The sequence below is a fragment of the Lagenorhynchus albirostris genome, chromosome 18, assembly GCF_949774975.1.
Source record: "Lagenorhynchus albirostris chromosome 18, mLagAlb1.1, whole genome shotgun sequence".
NCBI lineage: Eukaryota > Metazoa > Chordata > Mammalia > Artiodactyla > Delphinidae > Lagenorhynchus > Lagenorhynchus albirostris.
The window spans coordinates 4,390,213-4,415,301 of record NC_083112.1 but is presented as its reverse complement, the minus strand read 5'-3'; the positions used below and the strand labels follow the sequence as shown (position 1 = coordinate 4,415,301).

The following is a 25,089-nucleotide window of genomic DNA, read 5'->3' as shown; positions in this document are numbered from 1 at the left end:
GTAAATAAATAAATCTGCAAGAGAACCTCATAGGAAATAAATGCTAACAAGGCAAACATAACAGGTGATGTAAAAAGAATACTATCAACTATAAAAAGTACCTGAAATTGACTTAAAATAAATAAACTGCAAGATTAATAGTAAAAAATAATGTCAACTGAAAACCAAAAGCAAATTTCAGGTGGCTTAATAAATGGTCTATTTTATTATAACCGGAAAGTGTCCGGGCCCTTTATGGTTTCCCCTTCAGCATCCCCAGGAGGCAGAACTTCCAAGCTCTCCCCTTTCTCAACCTCAAACATAAAAATCAGGAAGTGCACGAAAGCAGCCTGGCTACGGAGGCCTGTGCCCCTGCTGGACTGCTCTGGACCAAAACGATCTCCTCCGTAATTTCACAAGAGAAGTGATCCTTCCAAACACAAGCTAGGATGGTATTTGGTACCTTTCCATTTTCACGACAGATCAACCCCCCCTCCAACACACACACACACACACACACACACACACACACACACACACACACTCACTCACTCACTCACTCACTCACTCACCTAAGTTTGTTCATTCATTCACTGAACCAATATTATAGGGCAGGGACTCCCTCAAAATCACAACATCCCCTATAGAAACCAAGGACCAGTTCCCCAAATGCAAAATGTTCCATTGCTTAAGCATTTGTGAAAACACTAAACTGAAGGAAAGCACTGAGAATACTGACGCGAGCTGTACAACGTATTACACAAACGCTCTGAAAAATAATGCGTCTATACTTAAAACACATGCACAACTCGAATGACATTTATCCTCCAAACAATTACTCTTCAGCAGATAACTGGTAAGAATGTCATCATAGTAGATATGGAGAAATTGAGAAAACATTGTAAAGTAAAAATACTATATAATCCCATGAGGAAAACTACTGCAAAAAGCCACACAAATATTCCCTGTATTCTGGAATATTTCCTGAAAAGTAAGATTTAAATGCACACTAATTACTTATATTTTTAAAAAGTCAAGTTTCACAATGAGATATTATATTATGGAGGTTGGTTAAATAAAGCATTTTGCAGAGGTAGGTGACATCATAAATGTCATTAAAACCATAATACAGGAAAGCTTATCCTATGGAGATCAGGCAAAGCCCGGAGCAATCTAGAATCCCTCTGACGTAGGAAGCAAAAGAGAAAACCAACTTCCTCTTTCCTTCTAGGTCCTTCTAAGCTACTCCCTGATAAATATTTCCTTCCATCAGGCGGTCAGCCACCCACCCTGAAGAAGCAGCTGAGCACACTGGGGGTTAATGCAGAACACAAGGGCCCACAGCTCAGTCCCCGGACCTTTGCTCTCCTCCATCACAGCCCCTCCTCTCAGATCTCACATCACCAGACCAGACCACTGCCCTGAATTTCAAAGCAGTGCCCTCGCTCTGCTCTCTGCTCTCACCTATGGCTCCGCCAAGCCCCCAGCCTGGTCTCCACTTCTCACCTTGACTCTGCTGGCCCCAACCCGATCTCCCACCTCCACCCTTGGCTCCCAATAGCCTGTTCTCCACTCGGGAGCCAGAGCAATTCTGTCAACAGGCAAGTCGGATCCTGTGTCTCCTGGATTTGAAACTCTCTCAGGGCTGGTCACCTCACTCCGACAGTACACGGCGCGTGACAGGGAGTCAACAGCTAGCTGCTGGGAGTTTGCGTGGCATTTCATTCCTACTTTTTATACAGAAGACACTAGAGAATTGTGAGATTATCAGACTTCTGATATATTTATTTGGAACGTTTCTTGGGTGATCTCGTCTAGTAACCTCATCTATATCTGCCTGTACTTAACTCTCAGCCAGATTACCTTCCACGAGTAGAGTTTTAGGGGATATTTCTGGTTTAAGATCTACATTTAAAGATGAGATCTGTAGGGAGAAAGACATTTTCAAAGAATCATCAATTCTCCACCTTACGCCTCCTTTTAGTGTTCTCCTCAAATAAAAAAGGTCAACATTCCAAAAAAATGACTGAAGCAGAAGTAAATACCACGTTATATCTTTCTACAGAGAGTGAGAGGCGGCAACCTTACCAGTACAGAAACCATTAAAAACAGGTATCAGGTGGTTTACCCTTTTTTTTCTGAATATGATTAAATAGGGAGGGGAGACCTTCTCAGCAGAGGATCACGGATAAGAAATGAACAGGATGGAAACCAAGCACCCCGGCCTACGGCCAAGAATACCCTGACGGCGTCTTGTAATGAGAAACCCTGTTGCTGCACTACTCAGACAGGGTCCTTCAGCGTCAGTTTCCCCAAAGGAACTGGGTTCATTCACAGGGGGAGGGAAAGTTACACACACAAGAACAAAGATACGTTTACATTTTCCATTCACTCCTGTAACCTGAGCTGATGAGGTCACATCCGCTGGCCCTGGGGGTAGGCGGGGGGGCGGTCAAGGAACTAACGCAGAAACGGGACACTGCTTTGCTCCAATTCAGTATAAGAGGCACGACAACAGTGCTCCCGGATGCTAAAATCTAAAGAAACATCTAAGCCACGAGACTCTGTGTTCAAGACAATCCAAAGCACGAGGTCTAACGTTCTCTCGCAGGGAGAAGGTTCACTCCAACCCAACCTCCACCAACGGGACTGTTTCTAATTTAATTTCAAGAGAGGTACACGCATAAATTTGCCCAGCTCTGTGGCGCTTTGGAGAAATAACAAAAGGGAAGATTTAAATACCAGATAGAGCAAAATCATTCCCTAAGTATTATCACGGTACCGAGTTTCCGCTTAGAATCCCATTAATGCTGAAGCAGCCACCCCTCCTACACATCCATCTATGGACAGCGCTGCGCCAGGCTGGAATCTCTGACCTTCACGGAATTTTGCCACTTGAGACATCAGGAGCTGTCTAGACCAGCAGTCCCCAACCTTTCTTCCACCGGTTTCGTGGAAGACAATTTTTCCACGGACAGGGGCTGCGGTACAGTTTCCGGACCTTTCAAGCACATTACATTTATTGTGCACTTTATTTCTATTATTATTACATTGTAATATATAATGAAATAATTATACAACTCACCATAATGCTGGCAGGAGGCGGAGCTCAGGAGGTAACGGGAGCGACGGGGAGCGGCTGTGGATACAGATGAAGCTTCGCTCGCTCGCCCGCTGCTGATCTCCTGCTGTGCGGCCTGGTTCCTAACAGGCCACGGACCACTACGGGTCCGTGGCCCGGGCGTCGGGGGCCCCTGGTCTAGACCATACAGCTCCTGAGGCCCACGGGGCTCAATGTGTGGTCTACCGATGCAGCCATCACAGCGGTTCCCACCAGACACGCTGCTCCCCCATCACCTCCTCCTGTGCCTTGCTGGCACCTGCCCACTCCCTCTGCCCGAGGCAGACTCGGGATGAAGCATTCCTGGTGCTATATCTGATGCCTGATGAACAAGCTGAAACTTCTCCCAAACGATTCCTCTAACAACACAGAAGACTCCCTGCAGCCCAGAGATTCAGCTGAACAAAAACAGAAGAGAACCACGCCACACTCCATCCAGCGATTAACAGAAAAGCAGGCGTGAAGAATGCCCGACCTCGAGTGACATCCATATATGCGAATGAAAGCCGCAACGCCATACACTCTTTTCACTTACCGTATCAGCAAGGATTGGAACACGAAAACCCCCGTGTTGGCCAGGATGGGGTTCCTCAGGCACCCTGACACTTCACCGGCACAAGCAGAAGCTATAAATGAGGCTTTTTTTAGATTGCAAAGGGTGCCCAAGATCAAATTAGAATCTAAGGGAAAAAATATGTATTTCCCAAAAGGTAGTCTGTGATTGACAGCTGACACAGAAGTCAGTTTGGGATGCTGTTTAACGCTGGCGGAAACCGGAAGGGTTAGCGTGACACCCCCCACTCCCCACACTGCCTGGCCACGCGGTGACCAGGACGGACACAACCCAAAACGGGCCAGTCGGCTTCCCTCCCAGGAACGGGGATCTGAGAGCCCGATTCTGGTGGAGTCTCATCACGTGAGCTGGAACGAAGGAAACTGAACTCACATCGAGAGCTTCATCTAAAGAAGTCCCGAGTTCCTGGCATATTCTCTTCCTGCTTAGCACACAAACGGCATCTGGATTCAGTGAACCGACTTTCACTTTGAATTTTTCAAATTTATACTCTAGGATTATTTTCTGCTTATGTCCTCGTTTTTCCTAAACTCCGATTTCAACCAGTTTATTTGACGACCATATTGACTTCCTGTTTAAGAGCATGATGAGCTATGTTTCTTAAACAGACTGAGTCTGGTGCTGCTAGATTCAACAAATTCCCAAACTCCCCCTCCGCTTCAGAGTATTATTCTGATAGGATTATAGGATTTCTGGTAATTTTTTTGAGGTTTTTTTTTTTTTTAAGTCCTATAACAATTTTAAAATCAACGAATCCTGAAAGTAATTTTCCAAAGGGGGCAAAAAAAGAATTATCGTCTCCTCATTTTTAAAACTCACTTTAATTTCATGGTAACTGCCGTTCGCCAACAGATGAAGGCCAATTCTCTCTCATCATTTGTTCCATTATTTTCCAATCTGTTACAGAATTCTACAGACTATAGATGCGACGTGCCCTTCAAAATGTAAAGTCTGCCTTTAGAAAACTGACACAGCCTGGACTGTCTTCTCCCATAATCACTCTGTCCAGGGCTCTCCCCCAACCTCACAATGAACACTCAGAAAGGGAAGAAGATATATACATACTTATTTCAATCACAGTAGTCAACTATGACAACACAAAGAATTCAAGCTTTCAAAGCACTTAATTCTGCTGAAGATGCAATCATGTTACATGCTTCGAAAATAACGCACTCCCCCATCCTGTTTTTAGAGAACTTTGAAAATCTAGACAATATGCTTCCTTTCAAAACACCAACTGCTTCCAGAGAAAAAGAAAGAAACAGACAAATGATCTTGCCAAGAACCATCTCTGCAGTTTCTCTTGGTAGAGTAGCCCTTTCAGTGGCTACAAAGATTTAAATTCAATCCTTGATTGGATTGATGATATACCACCTTTCATTTACTTAGAACTGGATTTTAGAACAAAAAAGAGCTTAGAGTACTCTAATTCAGTTGTTTCCGACTTTTGCAAGGACGAGGACCCCTCTGTGATGCTAAAAAATGTTAAGGACTCTTACAATGGCTGTGTCTAGCGATGGAGAAAGTAAAGGAAAAACCATGAGTGCAGCACAGCAATTCTTTAACAGCCACCTGCAAACGCCTGTAACATAGTAACACATGAATCTAATTCTTTTTTCTTATTACAGAGCCAGTTAACGTCAGAACTGAGTCTAAAAACAAGTCTCCAGACTTATGACACAGATGGGGTTCTAAGATTCCAGAGCGTCACTCAGCACAGAGGAAGGTTTTCTCTAAGTATCCCCAACAAGCCTCTTAGGAACTAGACAAAGCGATCTTCAAGTTCTTACGGGAAAACAAGCAAAGATCCGGAATTCTGAAAAAGAAGACTAAAGAGTAGAGAGCATTCCTGTCGGCTACTGAGGCGCTGTAAAGCTACAGTGATTAATCAGTGTGCCGCTGAAACGCAGAAATGACTCCTAACACCTAGGAACTCAGTATAAAATGGGTGTGGCATTTCGTATCGCTGGAGTAAAGATTATTCATTAAATGCTACTGTAACAATCCATGGGGGGAGGGCAATCAAACGGAGTCCGTCCTTACCGCTCATGCCAAAAGAAGTTCCAAATGGAACCAACAAAGGACCAGAAGAAACACAGAAGATTTTTTTTTTTAATAATCTTGCAGTGGAGAAGGTCTTGTGAAACATGATTGAACAACAGAAGCCAAACGTTAAACTACTTGAAAAAATCAAATATTACTTCATTACTGAAAATCCAACAAACAAAGCCAACGTCACCCACCGAATGAAGCCCCTCCGGAGCGTTACAATTCTAACCATCAGACAAACCCAGATTCTCTGCCATCCAAGCACAGCACTCCTTCTGGTTGCCATACAATCCCAGATTCCTCAGAAGATAGTTTTAAAACAATGAAAAATTAAATCTCACAGAATCCATGGAAACGACCTTGCCTAGGCCTGTGGAGTGAGATTTCTACAGCACCACCCTCAGCAGTGACCTCTACTCACACTAGAAACCATCAGCAACACAGTAAGTCTTTCGTTAGGCATTGGGGGCCACAGTTTAACTTTAGCAAAACGTACACATGGCAAAGTAACAGGCATTTTTTCAGAGTAAGTCTGCTCTGGGATGCATGGTCTGACAGTCAGCATGCAGACTCAGCAGTGAATGCTCACCTAGTTTACAATGTCAACAGACACTACTGGGCGCCTGTTGCATGTTAGCCAAGCTCTAAGATGAAGAAGAACCAGTCTTCTGCCTTCCAGAAGCTTCCCATCTGATTTATCCGTGAAACAAGCCGTGAGGAACAAATGTCCTTATCAACAGCGGCAACATATGTTTCAATCTTCGTATTTCCCCACGTGACTGAATAAAGCAAAATTACAGTTATCTAATGTATTACTTATAAGCAAATCCCTTCTAACCATGGGATTTTTAAAAAATTAGTTTACGGGTATACCTAAGTGACTCGGCCCCCAAACCGGAAGGCACCACGTAACAGCCCATCAGCTGAGCGGGTGCTCCATCTGCAGGGAAATGTAAACAGCTGCTATTTAAACTCAATCATTATTCAGTACCATATTGGTCCAGAAACCAGGCAATTTTTACCTCTTGTGGACTTTTCCCCTTTATCCCTATCTGGTATTCCACCAAGTTCTCATCCATTCATTCTTTCTCTTTGACATGAAAATATTACCTGTTACAATTACGTATTCGCTCACTTCTGTCAATTTTTTCAAAGTTTTTCTTCCTCTTTTGCTTCCCACACTATCGCTTGGGAGGACGTTGTGTATTTCACGATGAAAGCTCTGATTCAGAAGGCATCTGCCCAGCCCCCCCCCCCCCCCCCCCGTCTCTTCCCAGAGGCTGGACGCTACTTCTCCTCCATAACCTTGGCCAAACGGCACCAGCCGTCAGAACTATCAAAGGAGGAACTGTTTTCACTTCGTTCCATTTACAAAGACTTTGAAACAGCTCTGACTCTCTGTAGGATCATCTACAGGGCAATTCCGACTTTGCAAAAGATGCCAAGACCTCTTGTCCTATATGTACCTTCAACCCACAGATACTAGCAAGTAAAATTCCTGAATAATTATCTCACGTGTTTCTTTGCCGCCCATGAGTGCTTCCCAGATAACATAAAACTGAAAAATATTTTATAAGTTCCTTATTTTAATTTGAGGAATGACTGAACTCAAGACAAATCCTCCTTTTATCTGTTAATTATAAAGAAATGAATGAAATTATAAGTCAATCCCAACAAGCTATCCTTAATAATTTCTGTAATAAATAATTCTTTGGTTAACAACCAGACCCTCAATATTCTACAGTGAACATATCAACTACAGATGAGGTTAACAGAGGCCATACAGTCTTAATTCTAGATCCTATGAATACTGTTTCAGAAAAATTATGTTCACTGCCTAGTACTGGAAATTAAACTCACACTTTTACTCTAAAAATAAGCGCTCTAGAGAAGCACTCTTAGCAAGTATTTCCCGTGAAGTATAAGACACTCTCATTTGCCACAGTCAAGGATTTTCATAGTAAGATCTATAAAATCCTGAGATGTTTCATTTGTATTCCAGCAAAAACCATCAGCCCTCAAGAAAAAGCAAGAGAAAGGCTCCCCATTCTGTTAATTTACTGGTCCCCGGTGACTCAGCCATGATGAAGTACCTTTGTCATAATGCTTGCTAGATCTCCATAATCCTGCAAAACCAAGGGTGTCTTTTTTTTTTTCCTGGAAGGGAGGGGGATGGTAGGAGAGCACCAGAGGTACCACTTAAAAGTTAGAGATTTCAGTAAACATTAGGAAAACGTGCAGCATCTTCCAGGAGGTCAGAGATTCACTGCCCTGAGCCCAAAAGGAACTTCACTGAACTGAGTTCTCAGGATCTTTCTGAGCAGATCACTTCCTGGTGAGCCGTGGCTTCTGCCCCCCAAACCTTTTCGGGCTCCTGAGGTAGCACCCACACTCCGGATGCCTGTCACCATCTGCTCCCACTATCTGAGGGGAATGAAACGGTCCTGACACAGCCTCCCGACCACAAAGGCAAATTTCAAGAAAGCAAGAGTGGCTTCACAAGACCGTCACAGCTTTAAGAAGGAAGAAGGGACATTCTACAGATTACAGAAGGATAATTTAAAGACAGCTCCCAGGCCCCAGTACAGTGTGTTTAGGGCCACTTTTCTGAAAAACTGCTCAAAGAAGCGACAAAAACAGGAAATATCAAATTCATAATTTTAAAAAAATGCTTTTTAACAGAATAAGGAATTTTTAATGAAAACACCACCTGACATAAAAGAACTCTGCTTGGGTTTGAGGATCCCTGGGCCCTGCTTCCCCCTCACCTGTGCCGACTCTGACTACGACCTTCGCTGCATCTTTTGTGTGACCGTTTTGGGCACAGACAGAATAACAACAGGTGCACAGGAGAAAGGGCCCCCCGCTGCATCAGGTCCTCAGCCAGCACTACCCATTCACCCCTGCTTGAGGCCCAGGAGCAGTTCTCTGTGTCTCATCCATTAAGGAAAATCATCCTACTTTTTCCCCATCCTTGCTTGTCTCTGTTGCCTCTGGAACTTGCCCTCACGTGATCCGGGACCATCTGAATAAAAAGCTCCCGCAGAGGACTGCCGCAGACATCAAATTTGATCACGTAATGAAGACCCCTAACACGTAAATCATCAGACGTGCACTCTTCTGAGAGCTGACACACATTGCCCACGTGAACTCTGTCCAAGCCATGGCACCTTAGCTGTTACCCTCTTTTCACTAAGACCCCAGGCTGCAAATTACCACTTAGCATTCATTTCTTTCTGCCCCATTTTTAAACATCCATAGAGGTGCCCTTCCACAGCTTTCTTAGTGACTAATTATGCCCTCAAGGTATTGACCCTCTTAGGAGATCTGTTAACAGCTAAGAAGGACATCTAGGTTGTTCTGCCCTCTCTTCCAAGGTGTGGTCCCAGGACGCACACACAGGTCTGAAGGTTTCTTAGGAATTTTCTTGCTGTTGCTATTGTTCTTTATTCTGCCGATTCCTGGGCGATTTTTTACTCTCAGTACAGAAGTCGACCCTTCATTTGGTATTCACGTGGCTTCCTTTACTCCTTACGTCAACTCTGCGGGGCAGGCGTTGTTTTCTTAGACAAGGAAGTCAAGGCTCACAGAAGTTAAGAAATGGCCCCCAAACCACACAGCTAATAAACGGCAAAGCCAAGATGTGACCCCAAATCAGTCTGGCCCCAAACACCGGCTCTTGACTGGGTTGCGATTCTGTCTCTCATCGGGTCTGAGAGGCACTCAATCATCCAGCCCTGTGCACATCCCACTGTGTTCCAGAAACAAGACAGCATTTATTGGAAGTAGGTGAAAAAAAGAAAAGGAAAATAAGAATAGAAGCATTAAATGAGCTAGAAATGAGACACATACAGAAGGCATCCCTTAGATCCTGTACACCTGCTTCAGGTGAGCCACAAATCTGGTTCAAGAACCTGTAAAGGGGAATCTAAGGTTTTACAGAATAGTGTCCACAAGCCACACATCTACCAACTACTAAACCAAAGTGCCTTTACTCCTGATTCTAAGACCTGGAAGCAGTTCCAGCAAACACAGAGTCCACACCTACTGACATCCTATCCCAAAGCAGGGGCTGAATAATCCCCAAGGCATATTCCTCTTTCTTCAATGTTCCAAACGGCCCCTCTGTTCTGATTCCAGAGCCTAGCTGGCATAGCGTCATAGCAAATGACTGTCGAGGAAAGAATCTCTAGTAAATGGTCATTAAAAATAAAAAGCCAGGAAGCTCTGATCGTCTTCCATTGATAATATAAGTTGGGACCCCTTGCCCACAGAGCAGTAGTTTTGTAACTTTTTTTTTTTCTTTTTTAAACAAAATTTTCACCAGAATGCCAAGCAGCCAGAAGGGAGTAACTCTGGTTGGAAATAGAGTGAAAGCTTCCAACTGATTTCTTCATCATAACTTCTCTGAAACTTGGCAAGTCACTCAGGACTGTCCCCTGCCCTCCCCCGACACTTACAGCTAACCCACCTCCTACTGCTTCCTTCAAAGTTTATCGCTTGTTTTCCTTCCAAAAGGAGCAATTAGCAGCAAAAGTGAAACTCGGGGTGGTAAGTCTATTAAATAATACACTTCTTAAACGTACATACAGGATATCTCAGCAAATTAAGAAAACTAAAGCAATACGCAACTTACATATGGCAGCAAGGAAATAGGAGTGACTAAAAAAGTTATAAAACTATGCTAGATTTAACAGTGAGAGCATTAAAACAATATTAGGATACAGCATTTACCGTTTATACATCTGGGGGAGAGGGAAGGAAAACACCAAAAAGCTCTGGTCAACTCAAACCTCTCTGGGTTTCTATTTATTCAACTTTCCTAAAATGTGATTTAACTAACTACTGTTCATATCCCTAATACTTCAGGAATTCTGGGAAGTTAAATCTAAATGAAATTTGCCGAACCTTATGATTTATTTTAGTGCTTTCATGAGAAGACCAGGATGAATCAAATTTCACTCAACTTAGGAAAAGAAATCACATTCCATTCATCCAGATAAGGAAGGATTCCTCATTTCACCAATGACCAATGCGTGCAAAACAAACATCATCTTTAAAAACAACAGAAAGAAATTCCAAAATTACCAGAAATAATTTGAGGCTGACACTAGAATTAAAGGGGGAAAAAAAAAGTCAACAAGCACCAAAATGTATTATATGAAATCCAACACTTCAGAAATAATATTTGAATGCTAACTGGACCTACAAACGCATATGCGTCTAATGCTTGGCCGCTTTTATACAAAGCCCGCTGAAAGTGGGATTCCATTCACCGAGGTTCTTTGAGATGTTCCAGACAGAAACAGCAACTGCGCAAATTTTTAAGCTACTTTATGCTACAGCACTTCTGAGGGAAAAACAGCATGAAAGCCAACTTTTGAACATACTCATATTAATAAAAACCTATCCTAATACCCTTCTAAATGGAAAAACTTAAGAGGTTATTTTAAAATGCAAATTTACATATTGGAAAGCCAAAAATACGCAGCAAGAAATGACTGGAAATACAGGCATCTCTACTGTTCAACATCTAAGGTTTCGGAAACGCAGTCAATCTAGAAATCACGCGTTTTTCGGCATGATTCAGTTTCATTTTTTCTGGGCTCATTCATTCGTTTCTGATGACCATGCACAATCAGTGGGCACGCTAACCGTTGGGAATGCTGTCTCCTGGTGGAAAAGGGTCATCACGGGGGTGTATATCATGTCTAAAGATCACCGTAAGGTGGGGACAAAGAAGGAGCAAGATACAAAGAGAATAATGCTTTCCTTGTCTTTCATTCTTTTTCCCCCAAAAGTTCAAAGAGACAAAAAAATAATGGTAAACTAGGCAGGGTGATAATGGACGTGAGATTTTGTTTTATCTGCAAAACAACCCAAAATATCAATGTCTCCTCAGCGAAAGAGAACTGTTGTTTTCAACCTTATTTCCCATTCTTGGCACTTCAGTTTAGTGTTTGTCTGGAATCAGGCTACTCACCTGTGTAATCCATGGAACGTTAAAATATTTGAATTTTGTCTGTCTATCATCTCAAATTACTCAATAAAAGGAAAGCAAAAAAAAAAAATCATTAAATAATTTGCTTATAATGAATCATAACCAGCCTTCCCCTTCTCTAGCTTGGATATTTTATTGACTTTTGTATTTTAATCTAGTTTCTCTCTTCTTGTTGTTTTACAGTTTCACAATAGAAAGACAGTTCCGCACAACTATCATTCTAAAATTCTATAGTCTAAAAAACAGTCAACATAAATAGGTACATAGATGATTTCCATCATTTCCTTTAAACTCATTTCCATTTTTCCTCTCACTTTTAACTTACCAAACCAAATTATTACTGAATAACATTTTAGCCTCAGATAAGCTCTCAAATGTTTCTTTGAAAAGATGAATGTTAATTTTAAAACAAATGCTTTTCACCTCTCTTTAAAAAAATAAAAAGTAAAACACAGTCACAGATCATTTTTCGACAATTTTGAGGTTAAGTTCTACCTAGATGTTAGGAGATTAACAAAACTGACAAACCTTTAGAATGACCACACACACACAGAAAAACGAGAAAAATCACACGCTGGTAAAATCAAGAATGAAGAATAGACATTGAGGGGCTTCCCTGGTGGCGCAGTGGTTGAGCGTCCGCCTGCCGATGCGGAGGACACGGGTTCCTGCCCCGGTCCGGGAGGATCCCACATGCCGCGGAGCGGCTGGGCCCGTGAGCCACGGTTGCTGAGCCTGCGCGTCCGGAGCCTGTGCTCCGCGGTGGGAGAGGCCACAGCAGTGAGAGGCCCGCGTACCGCAAAAAAAAGAAAAAAAAAAAAAAAAAAGAAGAATAGACATTGATCATTACCAACCAGAAAAACTTCACAAGGATTACGAGGGAATACTCTCAAGAAGTTTATGCCACCAAACCAGACAACTTAGATGAAAAGGAAAAATCCTGGAAACATACAAATTAACAAAACTGACTTAAAAAGAAAGAGATAAGCTGAATAAATGTATAGCAAGTTAAGAGATTGAATTAGTAATTCAAAATCTTCCCACAGAGAAAACCTCAGGCCCAAATGACTTCACAGGTGAATACCTAAAACAGAAATACCAATCTTTCACAAATTTTTCTAGAAGAGGAAACACTTCCTAACTCATTCTATGAAACCAGTTTTATGCTGACACCAACGCCAGACAAAAATAGCACAAGAAAACTACAGATCAGGGCTTCCCCGGTGGCGCAGTGGTTGAGAGTCCGCCTGCCGATGCAGGGGACGTGCGGGTTTGTGCCCCGCTCCGGGAAGATCCCACATGCCGCGGAGCGGATGGGCCCGTGAGCCATGGCCGCTGGGCCTGCGCGTCCGGAGCCTGTGCTCCACAACGGGAGGGACCACAACAGTGAGAGGCCCGCCTACTGCAAAAAAAAAAAAAAAAAAAAACTACAGATCAATATCCCTCATGAATTAGATGCAAAACTACTCAACAAAATATTAACAAATCAAATCTAGAAACACAGAAAAAGAATTACGTACCATGAACAAACGGGATTTATCCGAAGAATGCAAAGTTGGTTTAACCTCCAAAACTCAATTAGTACTATATGTCATATTAATAAACGACAATACTACATGGGTGTCTCAACAGATACAGATTTTTCTTTCACAAAATCCAACACCCATTTGTGGTTAAAAACCCCCAACAAAGAATTTAGCATCTATTCATTCACGGTCAGGGCTTTCTATTTAAGACATTTTTCCCTGCTCTAGGCCATGAAGCTACCCTATATTATTTTTTACCTTTCATCTTTAGATCTACAGTCTGTCTGGCATTGATTTTTGTGTATGTTATAAAGTAGGGGTCAAATGTCATTTATGGACATCCATCTCAAGGATCACACACCAATGACCGAAAAGACCAGCCTTTCCAAACTATTTTACACTTAACATAATCAAATGTCTACAGATGTTTGGTTCTGTTTCAGGTCTTTCTGTTCAGTTTCATTCATCTGTTTGCCCACAGTTGTGACAATACCACATGGTCTAGAATATTACAACTTTATAAACTCTTGATATCTGATAAGTCCTGCCACCTGTTGTTCTTCAAGGGTGTCTTGAAATTCTTTGCCCTCTACATTTATATAAATTCTAGAAACAGATAGTCAATTTCCACCTCCTAAGATTTTTTCATGCTATGGACTAGGGTTGAACAGTATCTATATCAATTTAGGGTGAACGGACATCTCTATATTTAGTCTTTCATACCATGAACATGGTATATTCCCTCTTTTCTTACCTGTTCCTTAAATTCTCTAAATATTTTACGGTTTCCTATGTAAAGGTATTATAAATTTCTTACAAGTTCTATTCCTATATATTTGGATTTTTAATGCTATTATAAGTAGTACCTTTATTAACTTCATTTTCTAATTGTTTACGGCTATAGAGAATCTAGCAACCATGCTAAAGACACACCTTAAGTCTAATAACTTACACGGATTCTTTTGGATGTTTCTGCATACACAATAGTTTCACCTGCATATACTGAATTTTTTCTTCTTTTCCAACTCTAGTATTTTTTATTTCTTTTTCTTATCTTACTGTGCTGGCAAGAACCTACAATATAATGCTGAATAAATGTGGTAATTACAAGCATCCTTATCTCATTTCCAATTTTAGAAGATAACTTTTCATTATTTCAACACTAATATGATATTTGCTCTAAGTTTTCTCACCGATACTCTTCCTAGTTTGCTTAAAAGTTTTTCATCATGAATAGATATTAAATTTTAGTGTTTCCTGCATCTAATGATGACTGTATAGTTTTTTTCCCCATCAATATGGTGAGATGCGTTGGATTTGTTGAATGCTAAACCAACACTGCATTCTAGAATAAACACAAATTGTTCATGATATATTATCATTTTATGTTGATAGATCTAATTGTTATTTTAGGATTTTTGCAAGCATGTTCATGAATGAGACTGTCCTATGATTTTTTTCTTGTAACATCCTTGACAATATTAGATATTAAGATTATGCTGGCCTGGCAGGACTTTCAGGCTCAGAGGATTTTGTCCACCTGCTTCCAAATCTCCTCATACATTCTCCCTCCAAAACCTACACAAGGAGAGCAAAAGAATCCACATATGATCTATGCCTTCCAGCATTAATATAGGAGGCAGAATACAACAGCCTTCAAATCATCTGTAAGTGGAGGGATAAACTAACTGAATTCCAACAGAGCTTCCAACACACACCACTGCAAGCCTAGAGGTGCTTCTCGTGCTGAGTCACTGACACGTTGCATTATTCACGTAAGCCCACCACACCTAAAACACCAACTTGGGAGGCTCAGCCATCACTGAAAGCACAGGTTTTGTTGTTTTCATTCCTGATCCTCATGTAGTTTTGATTCTCATTATTTATATACAGCTTTATTATGATGAGTATTTCCTATAAGTTCATTCAAATCTTTATTTAATGGGGGACAAGACAGACAAACTCCCACCACTTACGTCCAATAAAATCATAAGCATCTCAAACAGTAAAAAATTGGATAAAGTATACATTCCATTAAAAAAAACTGTACATGCAACTTTTACTTATACACAGTTGATCGAAGTTATACCAGTGTCCAAAAAGAGAAAAAATGCTGAGTAAATATTAAAATGCAGGGCAATACTGTTTGTCTCAAATGAAATTTGACTATCAGTAGCAACCAAATAGCCTAAGAAATAAAGCCACAAACTTCTAAACTGCATAGCAGAAAAAGTAGCCATAAGTGTAGTTTAAAAGAAAAATTCTGTCCTAAACCCTTTAATGCCTAAGCCCTAACACAATTCTTTCAAATGATACCCTATGTTTTGTCATGGCCATAATTTTTTTTTTTGGAGGGGTAGAATGGAAGGAACTGGGCATATTGGAAATGGAAGAAGTCTTTAATTAGCCTATGTGATGCAGTGGACAAACAGCACAGAAGCTGTGCATTTTTAATTACAGCTCAGGTAGGGACTTCATTATCGCTGATAAGCCTTGTAACCGTTCAAAATTACAATGCCAATTTTTAAAAAAAGAAGTAACGTTTTAATAATCTTCCTCCCTGGGATATCTCAAAGAACAATTCCCACTTTAGTCAAGCCTTTGGAAACAAAGTTGTTTGCAGTGTGTAATTAAAATCTGAAGGCAGGTGACTCGGGAATTTGGGGGTTTCTGTGACTGCTGGTTTTTAAACCAATAATCAAGGTAGTTAACTCTAAAAGGTGTACAAAAACGGGAGACAAATCCTATGGAAAACTAAGAACCAAGATATGTTCTAAATCTACAGGGTTGGTTATAAAACAAATGCTTTCCCATTTCTATTGAAACAGACGAAGGTCCTATTCTGAAAAATTACAATCATGCCCCCAAAATTAAGGTCTTACTTTGCAGAGATGGAAAGTGAATCTATTCCTCCCCTTTCTAGGCTGTGGACAGCCTCGCACAGGATGAGACCAACGTGAGCACAGGCTCTATCTCCTTGCAACCTTCTGGTTAATGTCATCCTCCCTTTGGATGGGACATTTTGCTCCCTCCTGTTTAGACACTATTCCTTCCATGCACCACAGGGAGTAATTCAAATCCATGGCCTCTCCTTAAGCATTCACTCTAACCTGAGGAAAGAATACCACCCAGCAAAGAGTTCCAAAGTCAACTGAAAGCTGATATCTGCCTAGGTAATTCCCTAACACAGGACTACATAAGGTAATAGGCAAAAACCAAAACCCCCTGTGTCATACACATATTTTGAGGAGCTGAAAAAATAAGTGTGACATTAGTAGGGCAAGATGACTCAGATCAAGTTTTTAAAATTACATAGTAGGGGTAGTGTTCTGCTTAGGTCATGAATCAAAACTTATGACATATTCAGTCAATGAAAAAGTATCTGTTGAAGCTCTTCTATGGCAAAGAATACACTATTACATCCACTTAGCTGATAAAATACGGCTACATGGGTTGTGGCTCACAGTCAATCACATCCGTACTTTTATACTGCAACAGAATTTCACTGAACTGTTCACGTGCACAAAAACAAGTCCCAGCACTCATGGGAGGATGCTATGAGATGAACTACAATGCAACGGTTGCAGTAGGCGATGCAATCTTCGGATTGCGCTGGAGCACAACTTTTATAGGCCCAATACGGTTTTCAGAAATCAGAAGTACTCAGAGACCAAAGGTCACATCCGCTGGGGGAAGACAATGTGTGTTATCACTGCGAGCTAAGGCTATGACCTAACGAGGTCTTTACCTGAGGTTATCTAACAAAGGCAGACACACCTACGAAACAGGCACCACGATGTCTGGTTGTTGACCAGAAGGGAGTTTATAGTTACGTGAGCTGGACAATTGACCCTCTGCCTCACCTCTCTAGCTTTTGACGACAGGACCTTGGCTGTATCAACACTGTTATCACCAGTAACTAGCGTGATACACAGTAGGCACTCAAACACGGGTGGACCTCCTGAAACGAACCAGAAAGCAAAAACTGAAAGAAAAAAATTAAAATAAATAAAACATTGAAAAAGTTCAAGAATATAGCTGAAGACGTCTTTACATTAGTTTCAAGACCACTGCTCCAGAAGGTCAAAGGGCATCCCAACAAGAGGAGCAAGGGACAATGTCACTCGTCCCAAGTTTAGAAATGATCCCAGATGCTGTGCTCAGGGTCAAGGCCCAGAGGCTCTAGTAGACCTGAAAGGTGGGAAAATACCCTGGGATGTTTGGGATGTTTAAAATTAAAAAAAAAAGTCAACAGAAGCAAAGAGCTAACCTCAAAGAGAACAGGCACAGGTCCGGGGAAGAAGAAACAGAACAGGGTGGCTCTAAAGATCAGGACTGAAATCCGAGTATATGGAAAAATATTCTAATCGAGGGACATCTATTAAGTTAGGAGGATAGGCTCTGACACCAAACAAACAAGACTGGCCTTGAGGTAAGTGGCTGAGAAAGCACTGCCAGGACAGGGCAGCAACGGAGAGGACGTCACAGATAATGTGACCCCAGAGGACACCAGGACCTGGAAAAAGACAAGGCTGTGCGCACATAAACCCACCCTTGGAAGGACCACCCGCCCTAGGAAAAGCATGCCTTAAAAGGAAAACAGCATCCGAAAAAGTTTGTTTTTAATAAGAGAAAATAAAGTCACTGTTAAAAACATTCCACCCTGCGCCAGACGTTCCTCACTAGTGAAGGCCCTTCTCTCCTCTTCAAAATCCAGCCTCCCCTGACTGGCTTCACCTCCTTAGCGCCACCACCCCTTAATCCACGGCAATAAGGCTCCACTGTGATGCCTCTTGCCAAAATCAGTAATTACATCCTAGGGCGAAAACCAATGGAAATTTTGAAACCACCATCTAGCAACCTCTGTCTAGCAACCTCTCTCTCTTGGTACTTTAATATACACAAATCCCTCCATTAAAAAAGAAAAGAAGGTCCCCCTTCACCCACCCTCCCCTGTCACCCTTCAGCACCAGCACACTCTGTGGCCCCTGCTCACTAGGAAGCCCTCTTACAAACCAGCCGTCTCACTCCTGTCCCCATCACTGTGTCATCACTGCTGTCAGCTATGTTACAATGACCTGGCTGTTATCATCCCTCTTTGCTGACGTTTTCCTGGACCATGGCTTCCCAGACACCCAATCCTTTCAGTCTCAGTGTGGGAGCTTATCTTTTAAACACAAGAGTCCTTCAGATCCCATTCTCCCCACTCCTTTTCTTTACGCATGCTCTGCACAAGCTTCTTGAATCTACTCCATTAACAAAGGCAGAGGTTCTAGAACTTTCTCTTCTCACTGCACCGGTTCGCTCAGCCCTGATTGCAAGGACAAATGCCTACTGAGTAATTGAACCATTAGATACTGCAAATAACAAGTATCTATGTCCTAGCAACTTAGTACCCATTTGAAAACAGCACACTTCAACTGAGAGAAAGTGGGTATTTCACTTCTCTCTTCAGTAAAACACAAACAGCATAATTTCTCACACCTTGGAGTCAGGCTGGATAGCACCTCCCCCATTCCCTGGTCCACACCGATCTGCACGCAGAACAGCAACCAGTGAAACCCCAGCTTTGCAAAGATGACGTCATCAGAAGGAACGTGACATAAACTCCTGGAGAAACGAGCAGGCAGGTCCCGCAGGGCTGACAGCTGTTTGCACTGCTGAGCGTCCTTCATCGAACTCATACTCCCTGCGAGTTCACTGTGGCAAACAGTTTGGGAACCGGTGCTGAGAACTCTCACACGCGTGCCCCCAGCCCAGACACCCCCAATATCCGGATCCCAGTGCAGCCACTGACCGCTGCGTCCCGCAGGCACCTTGAACTTGACAAGGGCAGCATCTTTCCCCCAAACGGCGGCTGCTCGCTGTCCTGGGGCCTAAGGACGGCCTCACCACCCACCAGCCGCCCGGCCACAACTCGGCACTGCCCTGTGCCCTCGCTCTCCCAGCACACGCGCGCCGACCACGCCGTCCTACCCCCTCAGGCTCCCCTCCCTCCAGCCTTGCCCCGCTATCCGTTCTCCAAGGGCACGTCTGACTGCGTCCTTCTTCGGCTCGGAAGGCTCCGGCCGTTTTGGTCACCCAGCAGGGAGGCCAGGCCCCTCCTAACGGGCCTCGCAGGGCCCCGGAGGCCCGGCTCACCCCTCCTCCTGCCACGCGGCACCCCGGCCCCCACGCAGCCCTAACCTCGGCTCTAGCTGCTCCAAAGCCTCGTGTCCCCGACAGGCCTCTGTACTCTCCCCTTCCCCCCTGGCACTTCTGGGGGCGCTTTCCTCGTCTCTCCGAACCGTCCCCAGGCTCGGGTTTCTGGTCATCCTGGGAGCTCCGCGAGGGCCCGTTCGGAGCACACTGCGCCGTGACCAGCGGCTCCCACGGTCGCAGATGCCGCCGAACCGGGAGCTCATCCGGGGCCCACAGAGGCACCTGCCTTGTTCCCCTGTGTCCCCGAACACCCCGTGAACCCTGGAGTTCGCTGAATGAATAAAGCGGGCCAATGAGTGGGTCCGGCCACTCACGGGATGCTCCACGGGCTCACCGCGGGCTCTGCCTCGGCAGCCGCCGCGTTGCACGCGAACTGTTCGTCTCGGCACACCACGAGCATCCTCAGAGCTGTCGTCTCTTATTTCTGCAATCCCAGTATTGAAATAGCAGCGCCCGGTACTTCGCAGGCACCCACTAAAGGACTTTTGAATAAAAAAGGTGACTACCCCATGGCATTAAGTGCGGTTACCCCTGGAGAAAGAAACAGGACCAGACGGGGGGCGACAGGACCAGGAGGAAGGGGGAACTCAGACTTCCGGCTCCACTTATCTCTACAGTGACAGTAAATGTATGTTACAACATGCGTTATTTACGCATTGCTGGTCTACGATATTCCTGCATTACCAGCCTTAAATGAAGGCAGGGGTAGAGAACCAGCGGGGAAGAGGCATGCATGGGTCCCAACGCCACGAGCAGCTCCCGAGAACAGCTGCCCTCTAAGAGGAAAACCAGGCCTTAAGAAAAGAAGAGGACTTAAAAGAGAAGTCGAACATTTGCAGTCTGTCCAGCCATATGGAGGCGCTCCCAAGAAAACATAAGGAATGATAGCAGCCTGTGAGTGGAAAACACAATCTCGAATATTCTCCAGAGAAAGTCCTGGGAACTCTAAAAGACCATTAGCAGTGGCCCACGAGCTATATGTTGAATACTTATAACAGGCAACTATTTCAATCAAAACGTTCCAATAACCAGAAGGTTCCTTGCCACATGAAGGCTTCCATGGGAAGGGTAAGGCGCGTCTACAAGGACACACTGAGAAGAGATGGGTGCTATAATGTTGGCAGGACCGCTCGGCAAAGTGTCTTTTTTCACCTTTATTTTCAGAATTCTGTAAAAATGGTGTAGCACATCATTGCCTATTAGGTCATAAATCTGAGGCAAACAGAGAAAACAATGCTATAATGCAACTTCATGTCAGCAACCAGACATGAAAGAACAATTTTTATAAGGAGATAGTTCCAGAACGAGCTTCTTTTCACTGTGTTAAGAAAACAGAGACTACAGGTCAGACGGTAAACGGTAGACTATATAAAGCCAACCAAACTTTCCAACCTAGTGAGCTTGAAACATCTGAAAAGACACAACTCTCATGAATATCAATTAAGGAGGTCTTTAAAAAATGAAGAAAAATGAGTATGACGTGGACGCTCTTAGGAAGGAGACCAGACGCACAATGAGAACTGCCTATGGGAAAGGCCAAACCCGGCTTTCTTTCGTTTAACCTCTCAAGTAAATAAAAGAACTAGCTTTAAAGAATCTCTGCATTGTTTCACTGCTAGAAAAGGAAAGTTGGGTAAAGCACGTACAAAAAGAAGCCACCAGCATTCAATAGAATTTGCCCTAGAGGCAATAGAGAAGTAAGTCAATTATAACACTTTGAACCTAGTTTTGACAGAGAAGCAGACATTTTAAGTTTTAGGCAAACCTAATTTTTTTTAAGATGCAAAACATTTCTAATGGCTGGCTCCTGCCCTTAAAAAATGTGGATTCCGATTCTTAATCTTTCATGCCCCACGATGCATTTGATTTGAAGAGCTTCAAAGCAAAAACAGGCCTTTTTAATTGTCAGTTGTTAAAAACGTAATAATTACTGCTGGTAATAACTGAGAATTTAAAATTCATCCCCAAATGAGAAAGAATTCCTATTCCGCCCAATAGCAGCTAAGAAACGAGATGCTCCATTCATCCTTAAACCCACAGCTGAGTTTCTTAATAATTAAGAACTCTGCTCTCCACCAGGGAACTCTCCCTTGCACAGAAGCTGAACCAAGAAGAAATCGCCATTGCCGGTTAAGCAGCACACACGGAGCATACACGGAGAGGCAAAGGCTTTCCCCTCGCCGAAGCCCCGGCGCGGAGGAGGCGCGAGAGCCAGGCCCCGCCGGGAGAGCCTCCCGAGAGGACGCATCCCGGCCCGCGGGCCCCGGCGCGCCCAGTCCTCGCACCCCGCAGCGGGCCGCTCGCAGGCTGCCGACCCCTTCCCGGCACCCGGAGCCCAGCCCGGCTACCAAGGCCGGGACCGGGACCAGGACCACGGGCGCCCGCAGCCCCGGGGGAGGGGGCACCGACCGCGGGGAGGGCGAAGACGAGGGGAGAGGGCCGGACCCGGGCGGCGGGCACGCGGGGACTGGGCCAGGTGCGGCGAGACCGCGCGCAGCCCGGAGGGACGCGAGGCTCCCGGACGCGAGGCAGCCCCGGGCCCACGCGTGCGGCGCGGGCCGAGGCCCGGGCGCCACCTGCGGCCGGGATGGCGAGCGCCTGCCCCGCAGCCGGGTGGCGCCCACCGGGGCCGGGGGGCGGCGCGGGCGAGAACGGCGCCGGGCCGCGCGGCGACGGCGGGAAGCCCGGGCCGGCGCGGGAGCCGGCGGGGAGGATGCGCCGGGCTGCAGGGCGGGCGCGGGCGGCGGCGCGGCCGCAGTGGGCCCCACCGCCCGCCCGAGCGCCCGGGCAATGCAGCAAGTTCACTTGGCCGCGGGGCTGCGGGGCCCGCGCCCGCCTCTGCCCGCGGGGCAGCCGCCCAGTCCGAAGCCGAGCAGCGCAGGGGTCAAGGCCGGGCACAGGGAGCCGGCTGGCTGCAGCCCGCACTCACCGGTCCGCGGTTCCGCCGCCGGCGCCGGCGCCGCGCTCTCAGCTCCATGGTCCCGCCGCTTCGCGGCCGCCCGGCGCCCCCACCCCGCACCGCCCCGCACGCAGCAGCGCCAGCGACGCCGCCTCCGGCCCGGCCACGGCCGCGGCCACGCCCCCTCCCGGCGGGGGGCCAGGCCGGAGCGAGAGGGGGGCCCAGCGCCGGCTCCACCAACCAGGGCCGGCTCACCGGCCGCTGCTCCCGGATTGGCGAGCGCCTCGGCCAATGGGAGCGCGGCAGGAGTGCGGCGCGTCGGCGCCGGGGGGCGGGGGATTGCGGAGGAGGTGGCTCTAGCCCTTCGTCCTCCGCCCCTGGGGTCGGGCTGAGGCTTTAGCCGGAGTCCCTCCCGGGGTGGACAGGTAGGGACTCTTTGGGCAGAGTTTAGCCTGGGGGCTGTGCAGCACCTCCGCTAACGATGTACCACTGCAGTCCCTTTGGGTTTCCACCCATACTCTAACCTTCCCTGGGTTTGAGGGCTCTTGGAGACAGAGGTCCATCTATCTACCTGTGTGCTGCAGAGTTGAGGGTTCACAACCCTGAGAGGATTACAGCCATGCCCTCGGTTGGTCTTATGCCCTTCTCAAATCCGTCAGCATTCTGCCTGCAGAATCTTCTCATTCCCTCTGCAGATTCCTCTCTTCTTTTCCCCCCGCCCCCGACTTCAGTCTCCGTCCGCCCAAAAGTGAGAGAATCCACAATACCTATTAAATACAGGGTATCCCTTAAACTGCCCAGCCAAGCCCCCTGGCAGTGGGACTTGATTGATGACTCGGGGGTAAGCTTAAGGAAAGAAAAGGGAGGAGGAAAAGGAAGGAAAGGAAGACAAGAAAAAAAGGAAAAGCCAATTATGTTCTCCTAGGTCCTGAAGGAAAGGGGTTTAAAAATGGAAGTGTTATCTTTATTTTACTTGCCTTTATGCTTTTTGGTTTACCAATAACGTCACTAAATTGAAAAGCTTTTAGGAAATAAGTTCAAATCTCAATAAAGAGTCCTAGAAAAACTAACTCAGGTTGTCTTTACAGACATGTGATAACTACCCACATCTGATCCGGCTCCTAACAGCAACTAAATGCTAGGGAAAATGCATAGCAGCTGATAACAATTTTAGCAAAGTTTGAAGCACCAGAAATGCAGAAGAAAACGCTTGCATCCCTCTTCATGTGTAATCTATTAACCTACATTACTTCCAAAGGAAGCGTTTTTAAAGCTCTATTTTAAGGTGACATATATTTAATTTCCATACCATGTCAACATGAAATATTCTGGTCATTAATAAGGTAAACAGGATTTTAGTGAATTATTACAGTGCTCTGTATGTGTAATATTGATAGTAGGGTGATAAATTTCTGTTGCATTCAAAGCTGACTTGTTATTCAAGTTGAAATGGCTTTCCTTCATTTTATCTTCATTTACCCAGGGGAATAGCTTCCAGGTCTATATTTAGGTCATTGATTTAGAATTCAAAAATGTGAAGGTGTAAGATACCCAGAGTCTGTTTTCAGGGTTGCTAATCACATTTCCCTTGCTTCTCCTGTCTTCAGTGACCCCCCCCAACTTTATATGAACTGCTGCTACACTTAATTCACACCCACTATTAGCCCTTAATTGTACTGTCCTGAAGTGTTCAGGATTGTTTCATATAAGTCGGTTTTATCTCTAATTAGATGTCAAGTTCCATAAGGGTAAGGTCCTTATTTTATACTACGGTTTCCTTCCCCCGTGATGTCTAGTGCAGTGCTGAATATGTAGTAAATATAACCCTACCCTTAGTATTGTGTCCATAATGTAGAGAATTTTCTTCAAATATAGTACTTCTGTGAACCAGCCCTTTAAGTAAAATTGCTCAGAGCAGTTGCCTTAAGGGGCTAATGCCTCATACTTAGCTGGAAAAATGTTGCCAAATCAGGGAGTAAATTGGTTGCCTGTAACAGAAACTTGAGTAAAGTGCAGACCAACAGGGGTTGCTTCTTACCACGTGACAGGAAGTCTGGAGACAGCCTGGAGGGTCTGCAATATCTCCAGGGTGTCAGTATATCTCAGGCTGCTTCTCCCCGTTGGCTCTGCTGTCCTTAGCATGTGGCTTTGTCTTCCTCTCACAAGATGGCTGCTCCCCTTCTGGACATTGTATCATATTCTGGAAAATAGTAGGGGGATGGGTAAAGGACGTAAGATCAAAGAGATGCCCGCCAACTGAATCTTCCCCTTAACAACCTTTCTGGGAGGCCCCAACCAGCACCTTCTGTTTGCTTCTTATTGGCCAGACCTGTGTCACACTGTGACATACCCCTGAGTGCCAAAGAGTCTGAAATACTAAGTAATATAAGCCAGGGACCTTGTCTGCAGCAATGTGAGGGTTCCGTTAGTAAGGGAAAGGGGGAATGCAGTTTCTGCCATAGTTGCTGAGTAAATGACATTCTCTATTCACTCCTGTTTATTTATTCATGAAATGACCCACTTTTTTTTAAGCCATTCAAATTACAATAAGAAAACAACCCAGTATAAAAATGAGCAAGAGATCTGAAGAGATGCCTCATCAAAATAGAGATGGCAATATTCAGATGTCAAATAAGCATTATATGTCAGAGAATTGCAAGTTAAAACAATGAAATGCCACAACATACCTTCTAAAATGGCTAAAATTCAAAGAGCTGATAATACCAAATGCTGACAGGG

The 25,089-nt window shown here is 44.7% G+C and overlaps 1 protein-coding gene across 3 annotated transcripts in view; it reads right to left on the bottom strand.

Moving 5' to 3' along the window:
- WASF3 (WASP family member 3) overlaps positions 1 to 22,461 on the bottom strand; it is an 89,971-nt gene extending 67,510 nt beyond the window's left edge. For all 3 annotated transcript variants that reach the window (XM_060128801.1, XM_060128802.1, XM_060128803.1), the window contains exon 1: positions 22,381 to 22,461. The gene's annotated coding sequence lies outside the window, so the exon portion shown is untranslated. The remainder of the gene's footprint in view (positions 1 to 22,380) is intronic.
- Between the last annotated feature and the right edge of the window lie 2,628 nt (positions 22,462 to 25,089).